General features: G+C 46.5%; 12 non-coding genes and 1 pseudogene across 12 annotated transcripts; all 13 read left to right on the top strand.

Annotated features, from left to right (window-relative positions):
• The first annotated feature begins 960 nt into the window (after nucleotides 1-960).
• On the top strand, nucleotides 961-1151 carry LOC130348070 (U2 spliceosomal RNA). Its single transcript, XR_008885866.1, has one exon. It is a non-coding gene; the product is annotated as a U2 spliceosomal RNA (small nuclear RNA).
• Nucleotides 1152-3242: 2091 nt separating this feature from the next.
• On the top strand, nucleotides 3243-3433 carry LOC130348069 (U2 spliceosomal RNA). The gene has a single exon (XR_008885865.1). It is a non-coding gene; the product is annotated as a U2 spliceosomal RNA (small nuclear RNA).
• A 2093-nt stretch (nucleotides 3434-5526) lies between these two features.
• LOC130348068 (U2 spliceosomal RNA) lies at nucleotides 5527-5717 on the top strand. The gene has a single exon (XR_008885864.1). It is a non-coding gene; the product is annotated as a U2 spliceosomal RNA (small nuclear RNA).
• Nucleotides 5718-7798: 2081 nt separating this feature from the next.
• On the top strand, nucleotides 7799-7989 carry LOC130348066 (U2 spliceosomal RNA). The gene has a single exon (XR_008885862.1). It is a non-coding gene; the product is annotated as a U2 spliceosomal RNA (small nuclear RNA).
• A 2093-nt stretch (nucleotides 7990-10082) lies between these two features.
• Nucleotides 10083-10273, top strand: LOC130348065 (U2 spliceosomal RNA). The gene has a single exon (XR_008885861.1). It is a non-coding gene; the product is annotated as a U2 spliceosomal RNA (small nuclear RNA).
• Nucleotides 10274-12364: 2091 nt separating this feature from the next.
• On the top strand, nucleotides 12365-12555 carry LOC130348085 (U2 spliceosomal RNA). Its single transcript, XR_008885879.1, has one exon. It is a non-coding gene; the product is annotated as a U2 spliceosomal RNA (small nuclear RNA).
• Nucleotides 12556-14643: 2088 nt separating this feature from the next.
• LOC130348041 (U2 spliceosomal RNA) lies at nucleotides 14644-14803 on the top strand (annotated as a pseudogene).
• Nucleotides 14804-15500: 697 nt separating this feature from the next.
• LOC130348033 (U2 spliceosomal RNA) lies at nucleotides 15501-15685 on the top strand. The gene has a single exon (XR_008885838.1). It is a non-coding gene; the product is annotated as a U2 spliceosomal RNA (small nuclear RNA).
• Nucleotides 15686-17764: 2079 nt separating this feature from the next.
• LOC130348064 (U2 spliceosomal RNA) lies at nucleotides 17765-17955 on the top strand. The gene has a single exon (XR_008885860.1). It is a non-coding gene; the product is annotated as a U2 spliceosomal RNA (small nuclear RNA).
• Nucleotides 17956-20045: 2090 nt separating this feature from the next.
• On the top strand, nucleotides 20046-20236 carry LOC130348082 (U2 spliceosomal RNA). Its single transcript, XR_008885877.1, has one exon. It is a non-coding gene; the product is annotated as a U2 spliceosomal RNA (small nuclear RNA).
• A 2088-nt stretch (nucleotides 20237-22324) lies between these two features.
• On the top strand, nucleotides 22325-22515 carry LOC130348063 (U2 spliceosomal RNA). The gene has a single exon (XR_008885859.1). It is a non-coding gene; the product is annotated as a U2 spliceosomal RNA (small nuclear RNA).
• Nucleotides 22516-24619: 2104 nt separating this feature from the next.
• Nucleotides 24620-24807, top strand: LOC130348043 (U2 spliceosomal RNA). The gene has a single exon (XR_008885841.1). It is a non-coding gene; the product is annotated as a U2 spliceosomal RNA (small nuclear RNA).
• Nucleotides 24808-25500: 693 nt separating this feature from the next.
• Nucleotides 25501-25685, top strand: LOC130348032 (U2 spliceosomal RNA). The gene has a single exon (XR_008885837.1). It is a non-coding gene; the product is annotated as a U2 spliceosomal RNA (small nuclear RNA).
• Nucleotides 25686-27086: the final 1401 nt, after the last annotated feature.

The raw sequence follows: 27086 nt of genomic DNA, 5'->3' as shown, positions 1-27086 counted from the left end.
GAAAAAAAGGTGGAAATGGGTTTAAAAGTGATTTCGGCGGAGAAATATATATATATATATATATATATATATATATATATATATATACGCGCACACACACACATATATATAAACGTATTCTCCGTTGAGATATTGCAGCCGCTGCTGTGTCCAGGCCCAGGAGCCTTAGCACTGTGCTGTGATGTCACTCAATACCACTGACATCACTAGGTGTAAACAACATCTCTCCTTTGCTGTGTATGTGACTATGGAGCTGTTTGGTGATGTCGTCTATTATGGCCTTCATAGAAGCAACAGGAGATTGTTGCATCCATCTAGAACCCTCAGAACTACAGTGCTATGATGTCACTCACTTCCACAGGCCTTGCAGAGTGTAAACAACAACAACCCAGCTTTGTTGTGTATGTAACCATAGGGATTTGTGATGTCACCTAGAACCTTCACAGCAGCGACAGCTTTATGAGGAGCATCAGCACTGCTCTGCCTGAGCAGAACCATCACCGCCATAGGTTGTCAAATAACCCGGGTTTAACCCACACAGGTAAGTCCAATGGGGTGCAGGCATGTCCTCTATGCTTACAGCTTCCCGTGGGTGTTGGTTTGATACCGTTTGGGGACAGCCAAGGAGGCATCTGCAGGCAACAAAGGTAGGTGTGTGCTTGTGTGTGTGTTTCCTATGCAGATCCTAAGCCCAGTGTCACATGCAAGTAGGAGGAGTAAGAAGGGTTCCTGGCAAATCCGGGTTATGGATTGCATTTAAAAAGGCCCCGTGGGAGTGCAATGGGCCCCTGTCTTGCTGCTTAGCAATAATGGTATGGGTTTAGGTTCTGCTGTGTGTACTGGTGGTTGACTGCCCCCCAGCCCAGAGTGTGCATGGAAAATTGTCTGGCAGCCTCCCTGACAGCAAGCAGTGATAGTGCCCATGAAGGGCACCTTGTTGGGCCCGCCCCTTTCACGGTTATCGCTTCTCGGCCTTTTGGCTAAGATCAAGTGTAGTATCTGTTCTTATCAGTTTAATATCTGATACGTCCCCTATCTGGGGACCATATATTAAATGGATTTTTGAGAACGGGGGCCGATTTCGAAGCTTGCTTCCGTCGCCCTATGCATTGACCCGATATGGCAGTATCTTCGGGTACAGTGCACCACCCCCTTACAGGGTTAAAAAGAAAGATTCCTACTTTCATTGCTACCTGCTTGCTGGCTAGCCAGCTAGCCAGCCCTGTGGGCCTTGCTGCTGCTGCAGCCAAAAAACAAAAGGTGGTGCTGCTGCTGCTTCTGCTGCTTCTGCTTCTGCTTGTGTCTGGCCGCTGTTGGAGCGTCCAGGCACAGGACTTCTGCTGCTGCTGCTGACTAAATGGCCTCCTTAATTGGATCATTTGAGTAGCCAGCACACCTGTGCAGGTAGGGCATGACATGATAGGCAGCTGCCTTGATAGCGGGTGGGTGCTGAATGTTCCTAATTGACAAAATAAGATTAATGCTTATGAAGAAATATAAAATCTCATCCCTTCCCCAATATCGCGCCACACCCCTACCCCTTAATTCCCTGGTTGAACTTGATGGACATATGTCTTTTTTCGACCGTACTAACTATGTAACTATGTAACATAACATGGGGGGGGGGGGGGTCTCCTGGCTGTTCACACAGGTGTGTCATTGCTGTACATTGACCATGCATTGCTTCTGTGGTATTGCAAAGGCAAAGACAAATGCTTCCAGCCATCCATTGCACTAATGGATTGGTCATCAGCTGGCTGTCTATGTCCCGCATCAATATAGACCAAAGTACAGAGGGTTAGGCTATGCTATTGTGCACCTACCTGATGCATCAGAAGGTGCGAGGCCCTTGCTAAATTCTGTGCACAGACTTTGAGATCTATACTTTAGACTGTATCTAAACCTGCTCCAACATGGACTGACATTCTGGCCTACTTTCAGCCGATGCGACTTGTCTGTCGCTGAACAGTCGCTTTTTATGTATTCAGCACCTATGTATAATGTTGTAAAAATGCTCTAGAAGCTAAAGTCGCAGAAATGTCACACATATTTGGCCTGCAACTTTCTGTGCGACAAATTCAGACAGGAAAAATCAGTATAAATCCTTAGAAAATTATCCCCCAGTGTCTCCATCTGCTGGCGGTATTGAATAAGCATTGCTGCACTGATGGGGTATGCATTAGACGAAAAAAAAGAAGAAAAAGAAGAATAATACGCCCAGAAAAGAGGCGAAAAGGAGAAAAACGTAAAAAAAACGTGAAAAAAAAGTAAGAGGAAGAGAAGGGAAAAAAAGGTGGAAATGGGTTTAAAAGTGATTTCGGCGGAGAAATATATATATATATATATATATATATATATATATATATATACGCGCACACACACACATATATATAAACGTATTCTCCGTTGAGATATTGCAGCCGCTGCTGTGTCCAGGCCCAGGAGCCTTAGCACTGTGCTGTGATGTCACTCAATACCACTGACATCACTAGGTGTAAACAACATCTCTCCTTTGCTGTGTATGTGACTATGGAGCTGTTTGGTGATGTCGTCTATTATGGCCTTCATAGAAGCAACAGGAGATTGTTGCATCCATCTAGAACCCTCAGAACTACAGTGCTATGATGTCACTCACTTCCACAGGCCTTGCAGAGTGTAAACAACAACAACCCAGCTTTGTTGTGTATGTAACCATAGGGATTTGTGATGTCACCTAGAACCTTCACAGCAGCGACAGCTTTATGAGGAGCATCAGCACTGCTCTGCCTGAGCAGAACCATCACCGCCATAGGTTGTCAAATAACCCGGGTTTAACCCACACAGGTAAGTCCAATGGGGTGCAGGCATGTCCTCTATGCTTACAGCTTCCCGTGGGTGTTGGTTTGATACCGTTTGGGGACAGCCAAGGAGGCATCTGCAGGCAACAAAGGTAGGTGTGTGCTTGTGTGTGTGTTTCCTATGCAGATCCTAAGCCCAGTGTCACATGCAAGTAGGAGGAGTAAGAAGGGTTCCTGGCAAATCCGGGTTATGGATTGCATTTAAAAAGGCCCCGTGGGAGTGCAATGGGCCCCTGTCTTGCTGCTTAGCAATAATGGTATGGGTTTAGGTTCTGCTGTGTGTACTGGTGGTTGACTGCCCCCCAGCCCAGAGTGTGCATGGAAAATTGTCTGGCAGCCTCCCTGACAGCAAGCAGTGATAGTGCCCATGAAGGGCACCTTGTTGGGCCCGCCCCTTTCACGGTTATCGCTTCTCGGCCTTTTGGCTAAGATCAAGTGTAGTATCTGTTCTTATCAGTTTAATATCTGATACGTCCCCTATCTGGGGACCATATATTAAATGGATTTTTGAGAACGGGGGCCGATTTCGAAGCTTGCTTCCGTCGCCCTATGCATTGACCCGATATGGCAGTATCTTCGGGTACAGTGCACCACCCCCTTACAGGGTTAAAAAGAAAGATTCCTACTTTCATTGCTACCTGCTTGCTGGCTAGCCAGCTAGCCAGCCCTGTGGGCCTTGCTGCTGCTGCAGCCAAAAAACAAAAGGTGGTGCTGCTGCTGCTTCTGCTGCTTCTGCTTCTGCTTGTGTCTGGCCGCTGTTGGAGCGTCCAGGCACAGGACTTCTGCTGCTGCTGACTAAATGGCCTCCTTAATTGGATCATTTGAGTAGCCAGCACACCTGTGCAGGTAGGGCATGACATGATAGGCAGCTGCCTTGATAGCGGGTGGGTGCTGAATGTTCCTAATTGACAAAATAAGATTAATGCTTATGAAGAAATATAAAATCTCATCCCTTCCCCAATATCGCGCCACACCCCTACCCCTTAATTCCCTGGTTGAACTTGATGGACATATGTCTTTTTTCGACCGTACTAACTATGTAACTATGTAACATAACATGGGGGGGGGGGGGGTCTCCTGGCTGTTCACACAGGTGTGTCATTGCTGTACATTGACCATGCATTGCTTCTGTGGTATTGCAAAGGCAAAGACAAATGCTTCCAGCCATCCATTGCACTAATGGATTGGTCATCAGCTGGCTGTCTATGTCCCGCATCAATATAGACCAAAGTACAGAGGGTTAGGCTATGCTATTGTGCACCTACCTGATGCATCAGAAGGTGCGAGGCCCTTGCTAAATTCTGTGCACAGACTTTGAGATCTATACTTTAGACTGTATCTAAACCTGCTCCAACATGGACTGACATTCTGGCCTACTTTCAGCCGATGCGACTTGTCTGTCGCTGAACAGTCGCTTTTTATGTATTCAGCACCTATGTATAATGTTGTAAAAATGCTCTAGAAGCTAAAGTCGCAGAAATGTCACACATATTTGGCCTGCAACTTTCTGTGCGACAAATTCAGACAGGAAAAATCAGTATAAATCCTTAGAAAATTATCCCCCAGTGTCTCCATCTGCTGGCGGTATTGAATAAGCATTGCTGCACTGATGGGGTATGCATTAGACGAAAAAAAAGAAGAAAAAGAAGAATAATACGCCCAGAAAAGAGGCGAAAAGGAGAAAAACGTTAAAAAACGTGAAAAAAAAGTAAGAGGAAGAGAAGGGAAAAAAAGGTGGAAATGGGTTTAAAAGTGATTTCGGCGGAGAAATATATATATATATATATATATATATATATATATATATATATATACGCGCACACACACACATATATATATAAACGTATTCTCCGTTGAGATATTGCAGCCGCTGCTGTGTCCAGGCCCAGGAGCCTTAGCACTGTGCTGTGATGTCACTCAATACCACTGACATCACTAGGTGTAAACAACATCTCTCCTTTGCTGTGTATGTGACTATGGAGCTGTTTGGTGATGTCGTCTATTATGGCCTTCATAGAAGCAACAGGAGATTGTTGCATCCATCTAGAACCCTCAGAACTACAGTGCTATGATGTCACTCACTTCCACAGGCCTTGCAGAGTGTAAACAACAACAACCCAGCTTTGTTGTGTATGTAACCATAGGGAATTGTGATGTCACCTAGAACCTTCACAGCAGCGACAGCTTTATGAGGAGCATCAGCACTGCTCTGCCTGAGCAGAACCATCACCGCCATAGGTTGTCAAATAACCCGGGTTTAACCCACACAGGTAAGTCCAATGGGGTGCAGGCATGTCCTCTATGCTTACAGCTTCCCGTGGGTGTTGGTTTGATACCGTTTGGGGACAGCCAAGGAGGCATCTGCAGGCAACAAAGGTAGGTGTGTGCTTGTGTGTGTGTTTCCTATGCAGATCCTAAGCCCAGTGTCACATGCAAGTAGGAGGAGTAAGAAGGGTTCCTGGCAAATCCGGGTTATGGATTGCATTTAAAAAGGCCCCGTGGGAGTGCAATGGGCCCCTGTCTTGCTGCTTAGCAATAATGGTATGGGTTTAGGTTCTGCTGTGTGTACTGGTGGTTGACTGCCCCCCAGCCCAGAGTGTGCATGGAAAATTGTCTGGCAGCCTCCCTGACAGCAAGCAGTGATAGTGCCCATGAAGGGCACCTTGTTGGGCCCGCCCCTTTCACGGTTATCGCTTCTCGGCCTTTTGGCTAAGATCAAGTGTAGTATCTGTTCTTATCAGTTTAATATCTGATACGTCCCCTATCTGGGGACCATATATTAAATGGATTTTTGAGAACGGGGGCCGATTTCGAAGCTTGCTTCCGTCGCCCTATGCATTGACCCGATATGGCAGTATCTTCGGGTACAGTGCACCACCCCCTTACAGGGTTAAAAAGAAAGATTCCTACTTTCATTGCTACCTGCTTGCTGGCTAGCCAGCTAGCCAGCCCTGTGGGCCTTGCTGCTGCTGCAGCCAAAAAACAAAAGGTGGTGCTGCTGCTGCTTCTGCTGCTTCTGCTTCTGCTTGTGTCTGGCCGCTGTTGGAGCGTCCAGGCACAGGACTTCTGCTGCTGCTGACTAAATGGCCTCCTTAATTGGATCATTTGAGTAGCCAGCACACCTGTGCAGGTAGGGCATGACATGATAGGCAGCTGCCTTGATAGAGGGTGGGTGCTGAATGTTCCTAATTGACAAAATAAGATTAATGCTTATGAAGAAATATAAAATCTCATCCCTTCCCCAATATCGCGCCACACCCCTACCCCTTAATTCCCTGGTTGAACTTGATGGACATATGTCTTTTTTCGACCGTACTAACTATGTAACTATGTAACATAACATGGGGGGGGGGGGTCTCCTGGCTGTTCACACAGGTGTGTCATTGCTGTACATTGACCATGCATTGCTTCTGTGGTATTGCAAAGGCAAAGACAAATGCTTCCAGCCATCCATTGCACTAATGGATTGGTCATCAGCTGGCTGTCTATGTCCCGCATCAATATAGACCAAAGTACAGAGGGTTAGGCTATGCTATTGTGCACCTACCTGATGCATCAGAAGGTGCGAGGCCCTTGCTAAATTCTGTGCACAGACTTTGAGATCTATACTTTAGACTGTATCTAAACCTGCTCCAACATGGACTGACATTCTGGCCTACTTTCAGCCGATGCGACTTGTCTGTCGCTGAACAGTCGCTTTTTATGTATTCAGCACCTATGTATAATGTTGTAAAAATGCTCTAGAAGCTAAAGTCGCAGAAATGTCACACATATTTGGCCTGCAACTTTCTGTGCGACAAATTCAGACAGGAAAAATCTGTATAAATCCTTAGAAAATTATCCCCCAGTGTCTCCATCTGCTGGCGGTATTGAATAAGCATTGCTGCACTGATGGGGTATGCATTAGACGAAAAAAAAGAAGAAAAAGAAGAATAATACGCCCAGAAAAGAGGCGAAAAGGAGAAAAACGTAAAAAAACGTGAAAAAAAAGTAAGAGGAAGAGAAGGGAAAAAAAGGTGGAAATGGGTTTAAAAGTGATTTCGGCGGAGAAATATATATATATATATATATATATATATATATATATACGCGCACACACACACATATATATAAACGTATTCTCCGTTGAGATATTGCAGCCGCTGCTGTGTCCAGGCCCAGGAGCCTTAGCACTGTGCTGTGATGTCACTCAATACCACTGACATCACTAGGTGTAAACAACATCTCTCCTTTGCTGTGTATGTGACTATGGAGCTGTTTGGTGATGTCGTCTATTATGGCCTTCATAGAAGCAACAGGAGATTGTTGCATCCATCTAGAACCCTCAGAACTACAGTGCTATGATGTCACTCACTTCCACAGGCCTTGCAGACTGTAAACAACAACAACCCAGCTTTGTTGTGTATGTAACCATAGGGATTTGTGATGTCACCTAGAACCTTCACAGCAGCGACAGCTTTATGAGGAGCATCAGCACTGCTCTGCCTGAGCAGAACCATCACCGCCATAGGTTGTCAAATAACCCGGGTTTAACCCACACAGGTAAGTCCAATGGGGTGCAGGCATGTCCTCTATGCTTACAGCTTCCCGTGGGTGTTGGTTTGATACCGTTTGGGGACAGCCAAGGAGGCATCTGCAGGCAACAAAGGTAGGTGTGTGCTTGTGTGTGTGTTTCCTATGCAGATCCTAAGCCCAGTGTCACATGCAAGTAGGAGGAGTAAGAAGGGTTCCTGGCAAATCCGGGTTATGGATTGCATTTAAAAAGGCCCCGTGGGAGTGCAATGGGCCCCTGTCTTGCTGCTTAGCAATAATGGTATGGGTTTAGGTTCTGCTGTGTGTACTGGTGGTTGACTGCCCCCCAGCCCAGAGTGTGCATGGAAAATTGTCTGGTAGCCTCCCTGAGAGCAAGCAGTGATAGTGCCCATGAAGGGCACCTTGTTGGGCCCGCCCCTTTCACGGTTATCGCTTCTCGGCCTTTTGGCTAAGATCAAGTGTAGTATCTGTTCTTATCAGTTTAATATCTGATACGTCCCCTATCTGGGGACCATATATTAAATGGATTTTTGAGAACGGGGGCCGATTTCGAAGCTTGCTTCCGTCGCCCTATGCATTGACCCGATATGGCAGTATCTTCGGGTACAGTGCACCACCCCCTTACAGGGTTAAAAAGAAAGATTCCTACTTTCATTGCTACCTGCTTGCTGGCTAGCCAGCTAGCCAGCCCTGTGGGCCTTGCTGCTGCTGCAGCCAAAAAACAAAAGGTGGTGCTGCTGCTGCTTCTGCTGCTTCTGCTTCTGCTTGTGTCTGGCCGCTGTTGGAGCGTCCAGGCACAGGACTTCTGCTGCTGCTGACTAAATGGCCTCCTTAATTGGATCATTTGAGTAGCCAGCACACCTGTGCAGGTAGGGCATGACATGATAGGCAGCTGCCTTGATAGCGGGTGGGTGCTGAATGTTCCTAATTGACAAAATAAGATTAATGCTTATGAAGAAATATAAAATCTCATCCCTTCCCCAATATCGCGCCACACCCCTACCCCTTAATTCCCTGGTTGAACTTGATGGACATATGTCTTTTTTCGACCGTACTAACTATGTAACTATGTAACATAACATGGGGGGGGGGGGGGGGGGTCTCCTGGCTGTTCACACAGGTGTGTCATTGCTGTACATTGACCATGCATTGCTTCTGTGGTATTGCAAAGGCAAAGACAAATGCTTCCAGCCATCCATTGCACTAATGGATTGGTCATCAGCTGGCTGTCTATGTCCCGCATCAATATAGACCAAAGTACAGAGGGTTAGGCTATGCTATTGTGCACCTACCTGATGCATCAGAAGGTGCGAGGCCCTTGCTAAATTCTGTGCACAGACTTTGAGATCTATACTTTAGACTGTATCTAAACCTGCTCCAACATGGACTGACATTCTGGCCTACTTTCAGCCGATGCGACTTGTCTGTCGCTGAACAGTCGCTTTTTATGTATTCAGCACCTATGTATAATGTTGTAAAAATGCTCTAGAAGCTAAAGTCGCAGAAATGTCACACATATTTGGCCTGCAACTTTCTGTGCGACAAATTCAGACAGGAAAAATCTGTATAAATCCTTAGAAAATTATCCCCCAGTGTCTCCATCTGCTGGCGGTATTGAATAAGCATTGCTGCACTGATGGGGTATGCATTAGACGAAAAAAAAGAAGAAAAAGAAGAATAATACGCCCAGAAAAGAGGCGAAAAGGAGAAAAACGTAAAAAAACGTGAAAAAAAAGTAAGAGGAAGAGAAGGGAAAAAAAGGTGGAAATGGGTTTAAAAGTGATTTCGGCGGAGAAATATATATATATATATATATATATATATATATATATATATATACGCGCACACACACACATATATATAAACGTATTCTCCGTTGAGATATTGCAGCCACTGCTGTGTCCAGGCCCAGGAGCCTTAGCACTGTGCTGTGATGTCACTCAATACCACTGACATCACTAGGTGTAAACAACATCTCTCCTTTGCTGTGTATGTGACTATGGAGCTGTTTGGTGATGTCGTCTATTATGGCCTTCATAGAAGCAACATGAGATTGTTGCATCCATCTAGAACCCTCAGAACTACAGTGCTATGATGTCACTCACTTCCACAGGCCTTGCAGAGTGTAAACAACAACAACCCAGCTTTGTTGTGTATGTAACCATAGGGATTTGTGATGTCACCTAGAACCTTCACAGCAGCGACAGCTTTATGAGGAGCATCAGCACTGCTCTGCCTGAGCAGAACCATCACCGCCATAGGTTGTCAAATAACCCGGGTTTAACCCACACAGGTAAGTCCAATGGGGTGCAGGCATGTCCTCTATGCTTACAGCTTCCCGTGGGTGTTGGTTTGATACCGTTTGGGGACAGCCAAGGAGGCATCTGCAGGCAACAAAGGTAGGTGTGTGCTTGTGTGTGTGTTTCCTATGCAGATCCTAAGCCCAGTGTCACATGCAAGTAGGAGGAGTAAGAAGGGTTCCTGGCAAATCCGGGTTATGGATTGCATTTAAAAAGGCCCCGTGGGAGTGCAATGGGCCCCTGTCTTGCTGCTTAGCAATAATGGTATGGGTTTAGGTTCTGCTGTGTGTACTGGTGGTTGACTGCCCCCCAGCCCAGAGTGTGCATGGAAAATTGTCTGGCAGCCTCCCTGACAGCAAGCAGTGATAGTGCCCATGAAGGGCACCTTGTTGGGCCCGCCCCTTTCACGGTTATCGCTTCTCGGCCTTTTGGCTAAGATCAAGTGTAGTATCTGTTCTTATCAGTTTAATATCTGATACGTCCCCTATCTGGGGACCATATATTAAATGGATTTTTGAGAACGGGGGCCGATTTCGAAGCTTGCTTCCGTCGCCCTATGCATTGACCCGATATGGCAGTATCTTCGGGTACAGTGCACCACCCCCTTACCGGGTTAAAAAGAAAGATTCCTACTTTCATTGCTACCTGCTTGCTGGCTAGCCAGCTAGCCAGCCCTGTGGGCCTTGCTGCTGCTGCAGCCAAAAAGCAAAAGGTGGTGCTGCTGCTGCTTCTGCTGCTTCTGCTTCTGCTTGTGTCTGGCTGCTGTTGGAGCGTCCAGGCACAGGACTTCTGCTGCTGCTGACTAAATGGCCTCCTTAATTGGATCATTTGAGTAGCCAGCACACCTGTGCAGGTAGGGCATGACATGATAGGCAGCTGCCTTGATAGCGGGTGGGTGCTGAATGTTCCTAATTGACAAAATAAGATTAATGCTTATGAAGAAATATAAAATCTCATCCCTTCCCCAATATCGCGCCACACCCCTACCCCTTAATTCCCTGGTTGAACTTGATGGACATATGTCTTTTTTCGACCGTACTAACTATATAACTATGTAACATAACATGGGGGGGGGGGGGGGTCTCCTGGCTGTTCACACAGGTGTGTCATTGCTGTACATTGACCATGCATTGCTTCTGTGGTATTGCAAAGGCAAAGACAAATGCTTCCAGCCATCCATTGCACTAATGGATTGGTCATCAGCTGGCTGTCTATGTCCCGCATCAATATAGACCAAAGTACAGAGGGTTAGGCTATGCTATTGTGCACCTACCTGATGCATCAGAAGGTGCGAGGCCCTTGCTAAATTCTGTGCACAGACTTTGAGATCTATACTTTAGACTGTATCTAAACCTGCTCCAACATGGACTGACATTCTGGCCTACTTTCAGCCGATGCGACTTGTCTGTCGCTGAACAGTCGCTTTTTATGTATTCAGCACCTATGTATAATGTTGTAAAAATGCTCTAGAAGCTAAAGTCGCAGAAATGTCACACATATTTGGCCTGCAACTTTCTGTGCGACAAATTCAGACAGGAAAAATCAGTATAAATCCTTAGAAAATTATCCCCCAGTGTCTCCATCTGCTGGCGGTATTGAATAAGCATTGCTGCACTGATGGGGTATGCATTAGACGAAAAAAAAGAAGAAAAAGAAGAATAATACGCCCAGAAAAGAGGCGAAAAGGAGAAAAACGTAAAAAAACGTGAAAAAAAAGTAAGAGGAAGAGAAGGGAAAAAAAGGTGGAAATGGGTTTAAAAGTGATTTCGGCGGAGAATATATATATATATATATATATATATATATATATATATATATATATGCGCACACACACACATATATATAAACGTATTCTCCGTTGAGATATTGCAGCCGCTGCTGTGTCCAGGCCCAGGAGCCTTAGCACTGTGCTGTGATGTCACTCAATACCACTGACATCACTAGGTGTAAACAACATCTCTCCTTTGCTGTGTATGTGACTATGGAGCTGTTTGGTGATGTCGTCTATTATGGCCTTCATAGAAGCAACAGGAGATTGTTGCATCCATCTAGAACCCTCAGAACTACAGTGCTATGATGTCACTCACTTCCACAGGCCTTGCAGAGTGTAAACAACAACAACCCAGCTTTGTTGTGTATGTAACCATAGGGATTTGTGATGTCACCTAGAACCTTCACAGCAGCGACAGCTTTATGAGGAGCATCAGCACTGCTCTGCCTGAGCAGAACCATCACCGCCATAGGTTGTCAAATAACCCGGGTTTAACCCACACAGGTAAGTCCAATGGGGTGCAGGCATGTCCTCTATGCTTACAGCTTCCCGTGGGTGTTGGTTTGATACCGTTTGGGGACAGCCAAGGAGGCATCTGCAGGCAACAAAGGTAGGTGTGTGCTTGTGTGTGTGTTTCCTATGCAGATCCTAAGCCCAGTGTCACATGCAAGTAGGAGGAGTAAGAAGGGTTCCTGGCAAATCCGGGTTATGGATTGCATTTAAAAAGGCCCCGTGGGAGTGCAATGGGCCCCTGTCTTGCTGCTTAGCAATAATGGTATGGGTTTAGGTTCTGCTGTGTGTACTGGTGGTTGACTGCCCCCCAGCCCAGAGTGTGCATGGAAAATTGTCTGGCAGCCTTCCTGACAGCAAGCAGTGATAGTGCCCATGAAGGGCACCTTGTTGGGCCCGCCCCTTTCACGGTTATCGCTTCTCGGCCTTTTGGCTAAGATCAAGTGTAGTATCTGTTCTTATCAGTTCAATATCTGATACGTCCCCTATCTGGGGACCATATATTAAATGGATTTTTGAGAACGGGGGCCGATTTCGAAGCTTGCTTCCGTCGCCCTATGCATTGACCCGATATGGCAGTATCTTCGGGTACAGTGCACCACCCCCTTACAGGGTTAAAAAGAAAGATTCCTACTTTCATTGCTACCTGCTTGCTGGCTAGCCAGCTAGCCAGCCCTGTGGGCCTTGCTGCTGCTGCAGCCAAAAAACAAAAGGTGGTGCTGCTGCTGCTTCTGCTGCTTCTGCTTCTGCTTGTGTCTGGCCGCTGTTGGAGCGTCCAGGCACAGGACTTCTGCTGCTGCTGACTAAATGGCCTCCTTAATTGGATCATTTGAGTAGCCAGCACACCTGTGCAGGTAGGGCATGACATGATAGGCAGCTGCCTTGATAGCGGGTGGGTGCTGAATGTTCCTAATTGACAAAATAAGATTAATGCTTATGAAGAAATATGAAATCTCATCCCTTCCCCAATATCGCGCCACACCCCTACCCCTTAATTCCCTGGTTGAACTTGATGGACATATGTCTTTTTTCGACCGTACTAACTATGTAACTATGTAACATAACATGGGGGGGGGGGGGTCTCCTGGCTGTTCACACAGGTGTGTCATTGCTGTACATTGACCATGCATTGCTTCTGTGGTATTGCAAAGGCAAAGACAAATTCTTCCAGCCATCCATTGCACTAATGGATTGGTCATCAGCTGGCTGTCTATGTCCCGTATCAATATAAACCAAAGTACAGAGGGTTAGGCTATGCTATTGTGCACCTACCTGATGCATCAGAAGGTGCGAGGCCCTTGCTAAATTCTGTGCACAGACTTTGAGATCTATACTTTAGACTGTATCTAAACCTGCTCCAACATGGACTGACATTCTGGCCTACTTTCAGCCGATGCGACTTGTCTGTCGCTGAACAGTCGCTTTTTATGTATTCAGCACCTATGTATAATGTTGTAAAAATGCTCTAGAAGCTAAAGTCGCAGAAATGTCACACATATTTGGCCTGCAACTTTCTGTGCGACAAATTCAGACAGGAAAAATCAGTATAAATCCATAGAAAATTATCCCCCAGTGTCTCCATCTGCTGGCGGTATTGAATAAGCATTGCTGCACTGATGGGGTATGCATTAGACGAAAAAAAAGAAGAAAAAGAAGAATAATACGCCCAGAAAAGAGGCGAAAAGGAGAAAAACGTAAAAAAACGTGAAAAAAAAGTAAGAGGAAGAGAAGGGAAAAAAAGGTGGAAATGGGTTTAAAAGTGATTTCGGCGGAGAAATATATATATATATATATATATATATATATATATATATATATACGCGCACACACACACATATATATAAACGTATTCTCCGTTGAGATATTGCAGCCGCTGCTGTGTCCAGGCCCAGGAGCCTTAGCACTGTGCTGTGATGTCACTCAATACCACTGACATCACTAGGTGTAAACAACATCTCTCCTTTGCTGTGTATGTGACTATGGAGCTGTTTGGTGATGTCGTCTATTATGGCCTTCATAGAAGCAACAGGAGATTGTTGCATCCATCTAGAACCCTCAGAACTACAGTGCTATGATGTCACTCACTTCCACAGGCCTTGCAGAGTGTAAACAACAACAACCCAGCTTTGTTGTGTATGTAACCATAGGGATTTGTGATGTCACCTAGAACCTTCACAGCAGCGACAGCTTTATGAGGAGCATCAGCACTGCTCTGCCTGAGCAGAACCATCACCGCCATAGGTTGTCAAATAACCCGGGTTTAACCCACACAGGTAAGTCCAATGGGGTGCAGGCATGTCCTCTATGCTTACAGCTTCCCGTGGGTGTTGGTTTGATACCGTTTGGGGACAGCCAAGGAGGCATCTGCAGGCAACAAAGGTAGGTGTGTGCTTGTGTGTGTGTTTCCTATGCAGATCCTAAGCCCAGTGTCACATGCAAGTAGGAGGAGTAAGAAGGGTTCCTGGCAAATCCGGGTTATGGATTGCATTTAAAAAGGCCCCGTGGGAGTGCAATGGGCCCCTGTCTTGCTGCTTAGCAATAATGGTATGGGTTTAGGTTCTGCTGTGTGTACTGGTGGTTGACTGCCCCCCAGCCCAGAGTGTGCATGGAAAATTGTCTGGCAGCCTCCCTGACAGCAAGCAGTGATAGTGCCCATGAAGGGCACCTTGTTGGGCCCGCCCCTTTCACGGTTATCGCTTCTCGGCCTTTTGGCTAAGATCAAGTGTAGTATCTGTTCTTATCAGTTTTCATGCTGGTGGGGATGGGTGCTGCATGGAGGATGCAGGTGTACCAGGGCTTTCCGGGGCTGGTTCTGAGGAATCAGCTCGACGGCTGCCCCGATGTGACCTGTTCCCTCCGGGTCTCGCCATGAGGCTGAGAGGGTCTAGAGCCGAGGTACTTTTGTGCCTCGGGGAGTGGTGACCCCGAGGTGCCGAAACTCACTGGGAGAATAGGCTCACTGAGTTGAAGCACGGGCACCATAATCTCTTCACCTTGTGGCACTCACCTCTTGATTCCCGGCCTTCTGGCTAGGATCAGAGAAATTTTTATAGATCCGGCCGGATGTCCGGGCAGTATATCTGCACACATTCACTTATTTATTTCTTTTTTGTCTCACTGTGTCACTTTTTGCGTGTTGTGTGTTCACAGGATTTGTCAGGATGCGGTAGCCCTTCTGGGTGTCCCTCCTGGCGGTCTAGGGGAGGTGTGTGTGGCCATTAGGTTCCGCACCTCCCTGCAAACACCCCGGGTACTCCTGCTTTGGCAGGGTACCTACCGTAATCGGCTCTGCGGGCAGATACCTTGGCCAACGCCAAGGGGGATGCCGGGAGCATTTGTGGGGTCCCCTAGTAGCTTCGGCGAAAAGGGACATCGAACCTGGAACCTCGCAGGTACCTTTTGGTCCGGAGGTGAAGGGTAAGGTTTGTTGGGGGGCCTCTCTCCTATCGGAGAAGGGCTTGCGATAGACCGCATCCTTTGTGCACGTTTTTTTTTAGTGTAACACGTTTGCACTTTTTCTTGCACTTTGGGTGAATCGAAAGCACGTTCCTCGGCTTTAGATAAAAAAAAAAAAAAAAAAATCTGTTCTTATCAGTTTAATATCTGATACGTCCCCTATCTGGGGACCATATATTAAATGGATTTTTGAGAACGGGGGCCGATTTCGAAGCTTGCTTCCGTCGCCCTATGCATTGACCCGATATGGCAGTATCTTCGGGTACAGTGCACCACCCCCTTACAGGGTTAAAAAGAAAGATTCCTACTTTCATTGCTACCTGCTTGCTGGCTAGCCAGCTAGCCAGCCCTGTGGGCCTTGCTGCTGCTGCAGCCAAAAAACAAAAGGTGGTGCTGCTGCTGCTTCTGCTTCTGCTTGTGTCTGGCCGCTGTTGGAGCGTCCAGGCACAGGACTTCTGCTGCTGCTGACTAAATGGCCTCCTTAATTGGATCATTTGAGTAGCCAGCACACCTGTGCAGGTAGGGCATGACATGATAGGCAGCTGCCTTGATAGCGGGTGGGTGCTGAATGTTCCTAATTGACAAAATAAGATTAATGCTTATGAAGAAATATAAAATCTCATCCCTTCCCCAATATCGCGCCACACCCCTACCCCTTAATTCCCTGGTTGAACTTGATGGACATATGTCTTTTTTCGACCGTACTAACTATGTAACTATGTAACATAACATGGGGGGGGGGGGGTCTCCTGGCTGTTCACACAGGTGTGTCATTGCTGTACATTGACCATGCATTGCTTCTGTGGTATTGCAAAGGCAAAGACAAATGCTTCCAGCCATCCATTGCACTAATGGATTGGTCATCAGCTGGCTGTCTATGTCCCGCATCAATATAGACCAAAGTACAGAGGGTTAGGCTATGCTATTGTGCACCTACCTGATGCATCAGAAGGTGCGAGGCCCTTGCTAAATTCTGTGCACAGACTTTGAGATCTATACTTTAGACTGTATCTAAACCTGCTCCAACATGGACTGACATTCTGGCCTACTTTCAGCCGATGCGACTTGTCTGTCGCTGAACAGTCGCTTTTTATGTATTCAGCACCTATGTATAATGTTGTAAAAATGCTCTAGAAGCTAAAGTCGCAGAAATGTCACACATATTTGGCCTGCAACTTTCTGTGCGACAAATTCAGACAGGAAAAATCAGTATAAATCCTTAGAAAATTATCCCCCAGTGTCTCCATCTGCTGGCGGTATTGAATAAGCATTGCTGCACTGATGGGGTATGCATTAGACGAAAAAAAAGAAGAAAAAGAAGAATAATACGCCCAGAAAAGAGGCGAAAAGGAGAAAAACGTAAAAAAACGTGAAAAAAAAGTAAGAGGAAGAGAAGGGAAAAAAAGGTGGAAATGGGTTTAAAAGTGATTTCGGCGGAGAAATATATATATATATATATATATATATATATATATATATATATACGCGCACACACACACATATATATAAACGTATTCTCCGTTGAGATATTGCAGCCGCTGCTGTATCCAGGCCCAGGAGCCTTAGCACTGTGCTGTGATGTCACTCAATACCACTGACATCACTAGGTGTAAACAACATCTCTCCTTTGCTGTGTATGTGACTATGGAGCTGTTTGGTGATGTCGTCTATTATGGCCTTCATAGAAGCAACAGGAGATTGTTGCATCCATCTAGAACCCTCAGAACTACAGTGCTATGATGTCACTCACTTCCACAGGCCTTGCAGAGTGTAAACAACAACAACCCAGCTTTGTTGTGTATGTAACCATAGGGATTTGTGATGTCACCTAGAACCTTCACAGCAGCGACAGCTTTATGAGGAGCATCAGCACTGCTCTGCCTGAGCAGAACCATCACCGCCATAGGTTGTCAAATAACCCGGGTTTAACCCACACAGGTAAGTCCAATGGGGTGCAGGCATGTCCTCTATGCTTACAGCTTCCCGTGGGTGTTGGTTTGATACCGTTTGGGGACAGCCAAGGAGGCATCTGCAGGCAACAAAGGTAGGTGTGTGCTTGTGTGTGTGTTTCCTATGCAGATCCTAAGCCCAGTGTCACATGCAAGTAGGAGGAGTAAGAAGGGTTCCTGGCAAATCCGGGTTATGGATTGCATTTAAAAAGGCCCCGTGGGAGTGCAATGGGCCCCTGTCTTGCTGCTTAGCAATAATGGTATGGGTTTAGGTTCTGCTGTGTGTACTGGTGGTTGACTGCCCCCCAGCCCAGAGTGTGCATGGAAAATTGTCTGGCAGCCTCCCTGACAGCAAGCAGTGATAGTGCCCATGAAGGGCACCTTGTTGGGCCCGCCCCTTTCACGGTTATCGCTTCTCGGCCTTTTGGCTAAGATCAAGTGTAGTATCTGTTCTTATCAGTTTAATATCTGATACGTCCCCTATCTGGGGACCATATATTAAATGGATTTTTGAGAACGGGGGCCGATTTCGAAGCTTGCTTCCGTCGCCCTATGCATTGACCCGATATGGCAGTATCTTCGGGTACAGTGCACCACCCCCTTACAGGGTTAAAAAGAAAGATTCCTACTTTCATTGCTACCTGCTTGCTGGCTAGCCAGCTAGCCAGCCCTGTGGGCCTTGCTGCTGCTGCAGCCAAAAAACAAAAGGTGGTGCTGCTGCTGCTTCTGCTGCTTCTGCTTCTGCTTGTGTCTGGCCGCTGTTGGAGCGTCCAGGCACAGGACTTCTGCTGCTGCTGACTAAATGGCCTCCTTAATTGGATCATTTGAGTAGCCAGCACACCTGTGCAGGTAGGGCATGACATGATAGGCAGCTGCCTTGATAGCGGGTGGGTGCTGAATGTTCCTAATTGACAAAATAAGATTAATGCTTATGAAGAAATATAAAATCTCATCCCTTCCCCAATATCGCGCCACACCCCTACCCCTTAATTCCCTGGTTGAACTTGATGGACATATGTCTTTTTTCGACCGTACTAACTATGTAACTATGTAACATAACATGGGGGGGGGGGGGGGTCTCCTGGCTGTTCACACAGGTGTGTCATTGCTGTACATTGACCATGCATTGCTTCTGTGGTATTGCAAAGGCAAAGACAAATGCTTCCAGCCATCCATTGCACTAATGGATTGGTCATCAGCTGGCTGTCTATGTCCCGCATCAATATAGACCAAAGTACAGAGGGTTAGGCTATGCTATTGTGCACCTACCTGATGCATCAGAAGGTGCGAGGCCCTTGCTAAATTCTGTGCACAGACTTTGAGATCTATACTTTAGACTGTATCTAAACCTGCTCCAACATGGACTGACATTCTGGCCTACTTTCAGCCGATGCGACTTGTCTGTCGCTGAACAGTCGCTTTTTATGTATTCAGCACCTATGTATAATGTTGTAAAAATGCTCTAGAAGCTAAAGTCGCAGAAATGTCACACATATTTGGCCTGCAACTTTCTGTGCGACAAATTCAGACAGGAAAAATCAGTATAAATCCTTAGAAAATTATCCCCCAGTGTCTCCATCTGCTGGCGGTATTGAATAAGCATTGCTGCACTGATGGGGTATGCATTAGACGAAAAAAAAGAAGAAAAAGAAGAATAATACGCCCAGAAAAGAGGCGAAAAGGAGAAAAACGTAAAAAAACGTGAAAAAAAAGTAAGAGGAAGAGAAGGGAAAAAAAGGTGGAAATGGGTTTAAAAGTGATTTCGGCGGAGAAATATATATATATATATATATATATATATATATATATATATATACGCGCACACACACACATATATATAAACGTATTCTCCGTTGAGATATTGCAGCCGCTGCTGTGTCCAGGCCCAGGAGCCTTAGCACTGTGCTGTGATGTCACTCAATACCACTGACATCACTAGGTGTAAACAACATCTCTCCTTTGCTGTGTATGTGACTATGGAGCTGTTTGGTGATGTCGTCTATTATGGCCTTCATAGAAGCAACAGGAGATTGTTGCATCCATCTAGAACCCTCAGAACTACAGTGCTATGATGTCACTCACTTCCACAGGCCTTGCAGAGTGTAAACAACAACAACCCAGCTTTGTTGTGTATGTAACCATAGGGATTTGTGATGTCACCTAGAACCTTCACAGCAGCGACAGCTTCATGAGGAGCATCAGCACTGCTCTGCCTGAGCAGAACCATCACCGCCATAGGTTGTCAAATAACCCGGGTTTAACCCACACAGGTAAGTCCAATGGGGTGCAGGCATGTCCTCTATGCTTACAGCTTCCCGTGGGTGTTGGTTTGATACCGTTTGGGGACAGCCAAGGAGGCATCTGCAGGCAACAAAGGTAGGTGTGTGCTTGTGTGTGTGTTTCCTATGCAGATCCTAAGCCCAGTGTCACATGCAAGTAGGAGGAGTAAGAAGGGTTCCTGGCAAATCCGGGTTATGGATTGCATTTAAAAAGGCCCCGTGGGAGTGCAATGGGCCCCTGTCTTGCTGCTTAGCAATAATGGTATGGGTTTAGGTTCTGCTGTGTGTACTGGTGGTTGACTGCCCCCCAGCCCAGAGTGTGCATGGAAAATTGTCTGGCAGCCTCCCTGACAGCAAGCAGTGATAGTGCCCATGAAGGGCACCTTGTTGGGCCCGCCCCTTTCACGGTTATCGCTTCTCGGCCTTTTGGCTAAGATCAAGTGTAGTATCTGTTCTTATCAGTTTAATATCTGATACGTCCCCTATCTGGGGACCATATATTAAATGGATTTTTGAGAACGGGGGCCGATTTCGAAGCTTGCTTCCGTCGCCCTATGCATTGACCCGATATGGCAGAATCTTCGGGTACAGTGCACCACCCCCTTACAGGGTTAAAAAGAAAGATTCCTACTTTCATTGCTACCTGCTTGCTGGCTAGCCAGCTAGCCAGCCCTGTGGGCCTTGCTGCTGCTGCAGCCAAAAAACAAAAGGTGGTGCTGCTGCTGCTTCTGCTGCTTCTGCTTCTGCTTGTGTCTGGCCGCTGTTGGAGCGTCCAGGCACAGGACTTCTGCTGCTGCTGACTAAATGGCCTCCTTAATTGGATCATTTGAGTAGCCAGCACACCTGTGCAGGTAGGGCATGACATGATAGGCAGCTGCCTTGATAGCGGGTGGGTGCTGAATGTTCCTAATTGACAAAATAAGATTAATGCTTATGAAGAAATATAAAATCTCATCCCTTCCCCAATATCGCGCCACACCCCTACCCCTTAATTCCCTGGTTGAACTTGATGGACATATGTCTTTTTTCGACCGTACTAACTATGTAACTATGTAACATAACATGGGGGGGGGGGGGGGGTCTCCTGGCTGTTCACACAGGTGTGTCATTGCTGTACATTGACCATGCATTGCTTCTGTGGTATTGCAAAGGCAAAGACAAATGCTTCCAGCCATCCATTGCACTAATGGATTGGTCATCAGCTGGCTGTCTATGTCCCGCATCAATATAGACCAAAGTACAGAGGGTTAGGCTATGCTATTGTGCACCTACCTGATGCATCAGAAGGTGCGAGGCCCTTGCTAAATTCTGTGCACAGACTTTGAGATCTATACTTTAGACTGTATCTAAACCTGCTCCAACATGGACTGACATTCTGGCCTACTTTCAGCCGATGCGACTTGTCTGTCGCTGAACAGTCGCTTTTTATGTATTCAGCACCTATGTATAATGTTGTAAAAATGCTCTAGAAGCTAAAGTCGCAGAAATGTCACACATATTTGGCCTGCAACTTTCTGTGCGACAAATTCAGACAGGAAAAATCAGTATAAATCCTTAGAAAATTATCCCCCAGTGTCTCCATCTGCTGGCGGTATTGAATAAGCATTGCTGCACTGATGGGGTATGCATTAGACGAAAAAAAGAAGAAAAAGAAGAATAATACGCCCAGAAAAGAGGCGAAAAGGAGAAAAACGTAAAAAAACGTGAAAAAAAAGTAAGAGGAAGAGAAGGGAAAAAAAGGTGGAAATGGGTTTAAAAGTGATTTCGGCGGAGAAATATATATATATATATATATATATATATATATATATATATACGCGCACACACACACATATATATAAACGTATTCTCCGTTGAAATATTGCAGCCGCTGCTGTGTCCAGGCCCAGGAGCCTTAGCACTGTGCTGTGATGTCACACAATACCACTGACATCACTAGGTGTAAACAACATCTCTCCTTTGCTGTGTATGTGACTATGGAGCTGTTTGGTGATGTCGTCTATTATGGCCTTCATAGAAGCAACAGGAGATTGTTGCATCCATCTAGAACCCTCAGAACTACAGTGCTATGATGTCACTCACTTCCACAGGCCTTGCAGAGTGTAAACAACAACAACCCAGCTTTGTTGTGTATGTAACCATAGGGATTTGTGATGTCACCTAGAACCTTCACAGCAGCGACAGCTTTATGAGGAGCATCAGCACTGCTCTGCCTGAGCAGAACCATCACCGCCATAGGTTGTCAAATAACCCGGGTTTAACCCACACAGGTAAGTCCAATGGGGTGCAGGCATGTCCTCTATGCTTACAGCTTCCCGTGGGTGTTGGTTTGATACCGTTTGGGGACAGCCAAGGAGGCATCTGCAGGCAACAAAGGTAGGTGTGTGCTTGTGTGTGTGTTTCCTATGCAGATCCTAAGCCCAGTGTCACATGCAAGTAGGAGGAGTAAGAAGGGTTCCTGGCAAATCCGGGTTATGGATTGCATTTAAAAAGGCCCCGTGGGAGTGCAATGGGCCCCTGTCTTGCTGCTTAGCAATAATGGTATGGGTTTAGGTTCTGCTGTGTGTACTGGTGGTTGACTGCCCCCCAGCCCAGAGTGTGCATGGAAAATTGTCTGGCAGCCTCCCTGACAGCAAGCAGTGATAGTGCCCATGAAGGGCACCTTGTTGGGCCCGCCCCTTTCACGGTTATCGCTTCTCGGCCTTTTGGCTAAGATCAAGTGTAGTATCTGTTCTTATCAGTTTAATATCTGATACGTCCCCTATCTGGGGACCATATATTAAATGGATTTTTGAGAACGGGGGCCGATTTCGAAGCTTGCTTCCGTCGCCCTATGCATTGACCCGATATGGCAGTATCTTCGGGTACAGTGCACCACCCCCTTACAGGGTTAAAAAGAAAGATTCCTACTTTCATTGCTACCTGCTTGCTGGCTAGCCAGCTAGCCAGCCCTGTGGGCCTTGCTGCTGCTGCAGCCAAAAAACAAAAGGTGGTGCTGCTGCTGCTTCTGCTGCTTCTGCTTCTGCTTGTGTCTGGCCGCTGTTGGAGCGTCCAGGCACAGGACTTCTGCTGCTGCTGACTAAATGGCCTCCTTAATTGGATCATTTGAGTAGCCAGCACACCTGTGCAGGTAGGGCATGACATGATAGGCAGCTGCCTTGATAGCGGGTGGGTGCTGAATGTTCCTAATTGACAAAATAAGATTAATGCTTATGAAGAAATATAAAATCTCATCCCTTCCCCAATATCGCGCCACACCCCTACCCCTTAATTCCCTGGTTGAACTTGATGGACATATGTCTTTTTTCGACCGTACTAACTATGTAACTATGTAACATAACATGGGGGGGGGGGGGGGGGTCTCCTGGCTGTTCACACAGGTGTGTCATTGCTGTACATTGACCATGCATTGCTTCTGTGGTATTGCAAAGGCAAAGACAAATGCTTCCAGCCATCCATTGCACTAATGGATTGGTCATCAGCTGGCTGTCTATGTCCCGCATCAATATAGACCAAAGTACAGAGGGTTAGGCTATGCTATTGTGCACCTACCTGATGCATCAGAAGGTGCGAGGCCCTTGCTAAATTCTGTGCACAGACTTTGAGATCTATACTTTAGACTGTATCTAAACCTGCTCCAACATGGACTGACATTCTGGCCTACTTTCAGCCGATGCGACTTGTCTGTCGCTGAACAGTCGCTTTTTATGTATTCAGCACCTATGTATAATGTTGTAAAAATGCTCTAGAAGCTAAAGTCGCAGAAATGTCACACATATTTGGCCTGCAACTTTCTGTGCGACAAATTCAGACAGGAAAAATCAGTATAAATCCTTAGAAAATTATCCCCCAGTGTCTCCATCTGCTGGCGGTATTGAATAAGCATTGCTGCACTGATGGGGTATGCATTAGACGAAAAAAAAGAAGAAAAAGAAGAATAATACGCCCAGAAAAGAGGCGAAAAGGAGAAAAACGTAAAAAAACGTGAAAAAAAAGTAAGAGGAAGAGAAGGGAAAAAAAGGTGGAAATGGGTTTAAAAGTGATTTCGGCGGAGAAATATATATATATATATATATATATATATATATATATATATATATATATATATATACGCGCACACACACACATATATATAAACGTATTCTCCGTTGAGATATTGCAGCCGCTGCTGTGTCCAGGCCCAGGAGCCTTAGCACTGTGCTGTGATGTCACTCAATACCACTGACATCACTAGGTGTAAACAACATCTCTCCTTTGCTGTGTATGTGACTATGGAGCTGTTTGGTGATGTCGTCTATTATGGCCTTCATAGAAGCAACAGGAGATTGTTGCATCCATCTAGAACCCTCAGAACTACAGTGCTATGATGTCACTCACTTCCACAGGCCTTGCAGACTGTAAACAACAACAACCCAGCTTTGTTGTGTATGTAACCATAGGGATTTGTGATGTCACCTAGAACCTTCACAGCAGCGACAGCTTTATGAGGAGCATCAGCACTGCTCTGCCTGAGCAGAACCATCACCGCCATAGGTTGTCAAATAACCCGGGTTTAACCCACACAGGTAAGTCCAATGGGGTGCAGGCATGTCCTCTATGCTTACAGCTTCCCGTGGGTGTTGGTTTGATACCGTTTGGGGACAGCCAAGGAGGCATCTGCAGGCAACAAAGGTAGGTGTGTGCTTGTGTGTGTGTTTCCTATGCAGATCCTAAGCCCAGTGTCACATGCAAGTAGGAGGAGTAAGAAGGGTTCCTGGCAAGTCCGGGTTATGGATTGCATTTAAAAAGGCCCCGTGGGAGTGCAATGGGCCCCTGTCTTGCTGCTTAGCAATAATGGTATGGGTTTAGGTTCTGCTGTGTGTACTGGTGGTTGACTGCCCCCCAGCCCAGAGTGTGCATGGAAAATTGTCTGGCAGCCTCCCTGACAGCAAGCAGTGATAGTGCCCATGAAGGGCACCTTGTTGGGCCCGCCCCTTTCACGGTTATCGCTTCTCGGCCTTTTGGCTAAGATCAAGTGTAGTATCTGTTCTTATCAGTTTTTCATGCCGGTGGATAGTAACGCCGGTATGGGGCTGGTGGGGATGGGTGCTGCATGGAGGATGCAGGTGTACCAGGGCTTTCCGGGGCTGGTTCTGAGGAATCAGCTCGACGGCTGCCCCGATGTGACCTGTTCCCTCCGGGTCTCGCCATGAGGCTGAGAGGGTCTAGAGCCGAGGTACTTTTGTGCCTCGGGGAGTGGTGACCCCGAGGTGCCGAAACTCACTGGGAGGATAGACTCACTGAGTTGAAGCACGGGCACCATAATCTCTTCACCTTGTGGCACTCACCTCTTGATTCCCGGCCTTCTGGCTAGGATCAGAGAAATTTTTATAGATCCGGCCGGATGTCCGGGCAGTATATCTGCACACATTCACTTATTTATTTCTTTTTTGTCTCACTGTGTCACTTTTTGCGTGTTGTGTGTTCACAGGATTGGTCAGGATGCGGTAGCCCTTCTGGGTGTCCCTCCTGGCGGTCTAGGGGAGGTGTGTGTGGCCATTAGGTTCCGCACCTCCCTGCAAACACCCCGGGTACTCCTGCTTTGGCAGGGTACCTACCGTAATCGGCTCTGCGGGCAGATACCTTGGCTAACGCCAAGGGGGATGCCGGGAGCATTTGTGGTCCCCTAGTAGCTTCGGCGAAAAGGGACATCGAACCTGGAACCTCGCAGGTACCTTTTGGTCCGGAGGCGAAGGGTAAGGTTTGTTGGGGGGCCTCTCTCCTATCGGAGAAGGGCTTGCGATAGACCGCATCCTTTGTGCACGTTTTTTTAGTGTAACACGTTTGCACTTTTTCTTGCACTTTGGGTGAATCGAAAGCACGTTCCTCGGCTTTAGATAAAAAAAAAAAAAAAAAAATCTGTTCTTATCAGTTTAATATCTGATACGTCCCCTATCTGGGGACCATATATTAAATGGATTTTTGAGAACGGGGGCCGATTTCGAAGCTTGCTTCCGTCGCCCTATGCATTGACCCGATATGGCAGTATCTTCGGGTACAGTGCACCACCCCCTTACAGGGTTAAAAAGAAAGATTCCTACTTTCATTGCTACCTGCTTGCTGGCTAGCCAGCTAGCCAGCCCTGTGGGCCTTGCTGCTGCTGCAGCCAAAAAACAAAAGGTGGTGCTGCTGCTGCTTCTGCTGCTTCTGCTTCTGCTTGTGTCTGGCCGCTGTTGGAGCGTCCAGGCACAGGACTTCTGCTGCTGCTGACTAAATGGCCTCCTTAATTGGATCATTTGAGTAGCCAGCACACCTGTGCAGGTAGGGCATGACATGATAGGCAGCTGCCTTGATAGCGGGTGGGTGCTGAATGTTCCTAATTGACAAAATAAGATTAATGCTTATGAAGAAATATAAAATCTCATCCCTTCCCCAATATCGCGCCACACCCCTACCCCTTAATTCCCTGGTTGAACTTGATGGACATATGTCTTTTTTCGACCGTACTAACTATGTAACTATGTAACATAACATGGGGGGGGGAGGGGGGGGGTCTCCTGGCTGTTCACACAGGTGTGTCATTGCTGTACATTGACCATGCATTGCTTCTGTGGTATTGCAAAGGCAAAGACAAATGCTTCCAGCCATCCATTGCACTAATGGATTGGTCATCAGCTGGCTGTCTATGTCCCGCATCAATATAGACCAAAGTACAGAGGGTTAGGCTATGCTATTGTGCACCTACCTGATGCATCAGAAGGTGCGAGGCCCTTGCTAAATTCTGTGCACAGACTTTGAGATCTATACTTTAGACTGTATCTAAACCTGCTCCAACATGGACTGACATTCTGGCCTACTTTCAGCCGATGCGACTTGTCTGTCGCTGAACAGTCGCTTTTTATGTATTCAGCACCTATGTATAATGTTGTAAAAATGCTCTAGAAGCTAAAGTCGCAGAAATGTCACACATATTTGGCCTGCAACTTTCTGTGCGACAAATTCAGACAGGAAAAATCAGTATAAATCCTTAGAAAATTATCCCCCAGTGTCTCCATCTGCTGGCGGTATTGAATAAGCATTGCTGCACTGATGGGGTATGCATTAGACGAAAAAAAAGAAGAAAAAGAAGAATAATACGCCCAGAAAAGAGGCGAAAAGGAGAAAAACGTAAAAAAACGTGAAAAAAAAGTAAGAGGAAGAGAAGGGAAAAAAAGGTGGAAATGGGTTTAAAAGTGATTTCGGCGGAGAAATATATATATATATATATATATATATATATATATATATACGCGCACACACACACATATATATAAACGTATTCTCTGTTGAGATATTGCAGCCGCTGCTGTGTCCAGGCCCAGGAGCCTTAGCACTGTGCTGTGATGTCACTCAATACCACTGACATCACTAGGTGTAAACAACATCTCTCCTTTGCTGTGTATGTGACTATGGAGCTGTTTGGTGATGTCGTC

Source organism: Hyla sarda, unplaced genomic scaffold (genome assembly GCF_029499605.1).
Source record: "Hyla sarda isolate aHylSar1 unplaced genomic scaffold, aHylSar1.hap1 scaffold_864, whole genome shotgun sequence".
NCBI classification, from domain to species: Eukaryota; Metazoa; Chordata; class Amphibia; order Anura; family Hylidae; genus Hyla; species Hyla sarda.
This window is presented reverse-complemented; position numbering and strand designations above follow the sequence as displayed.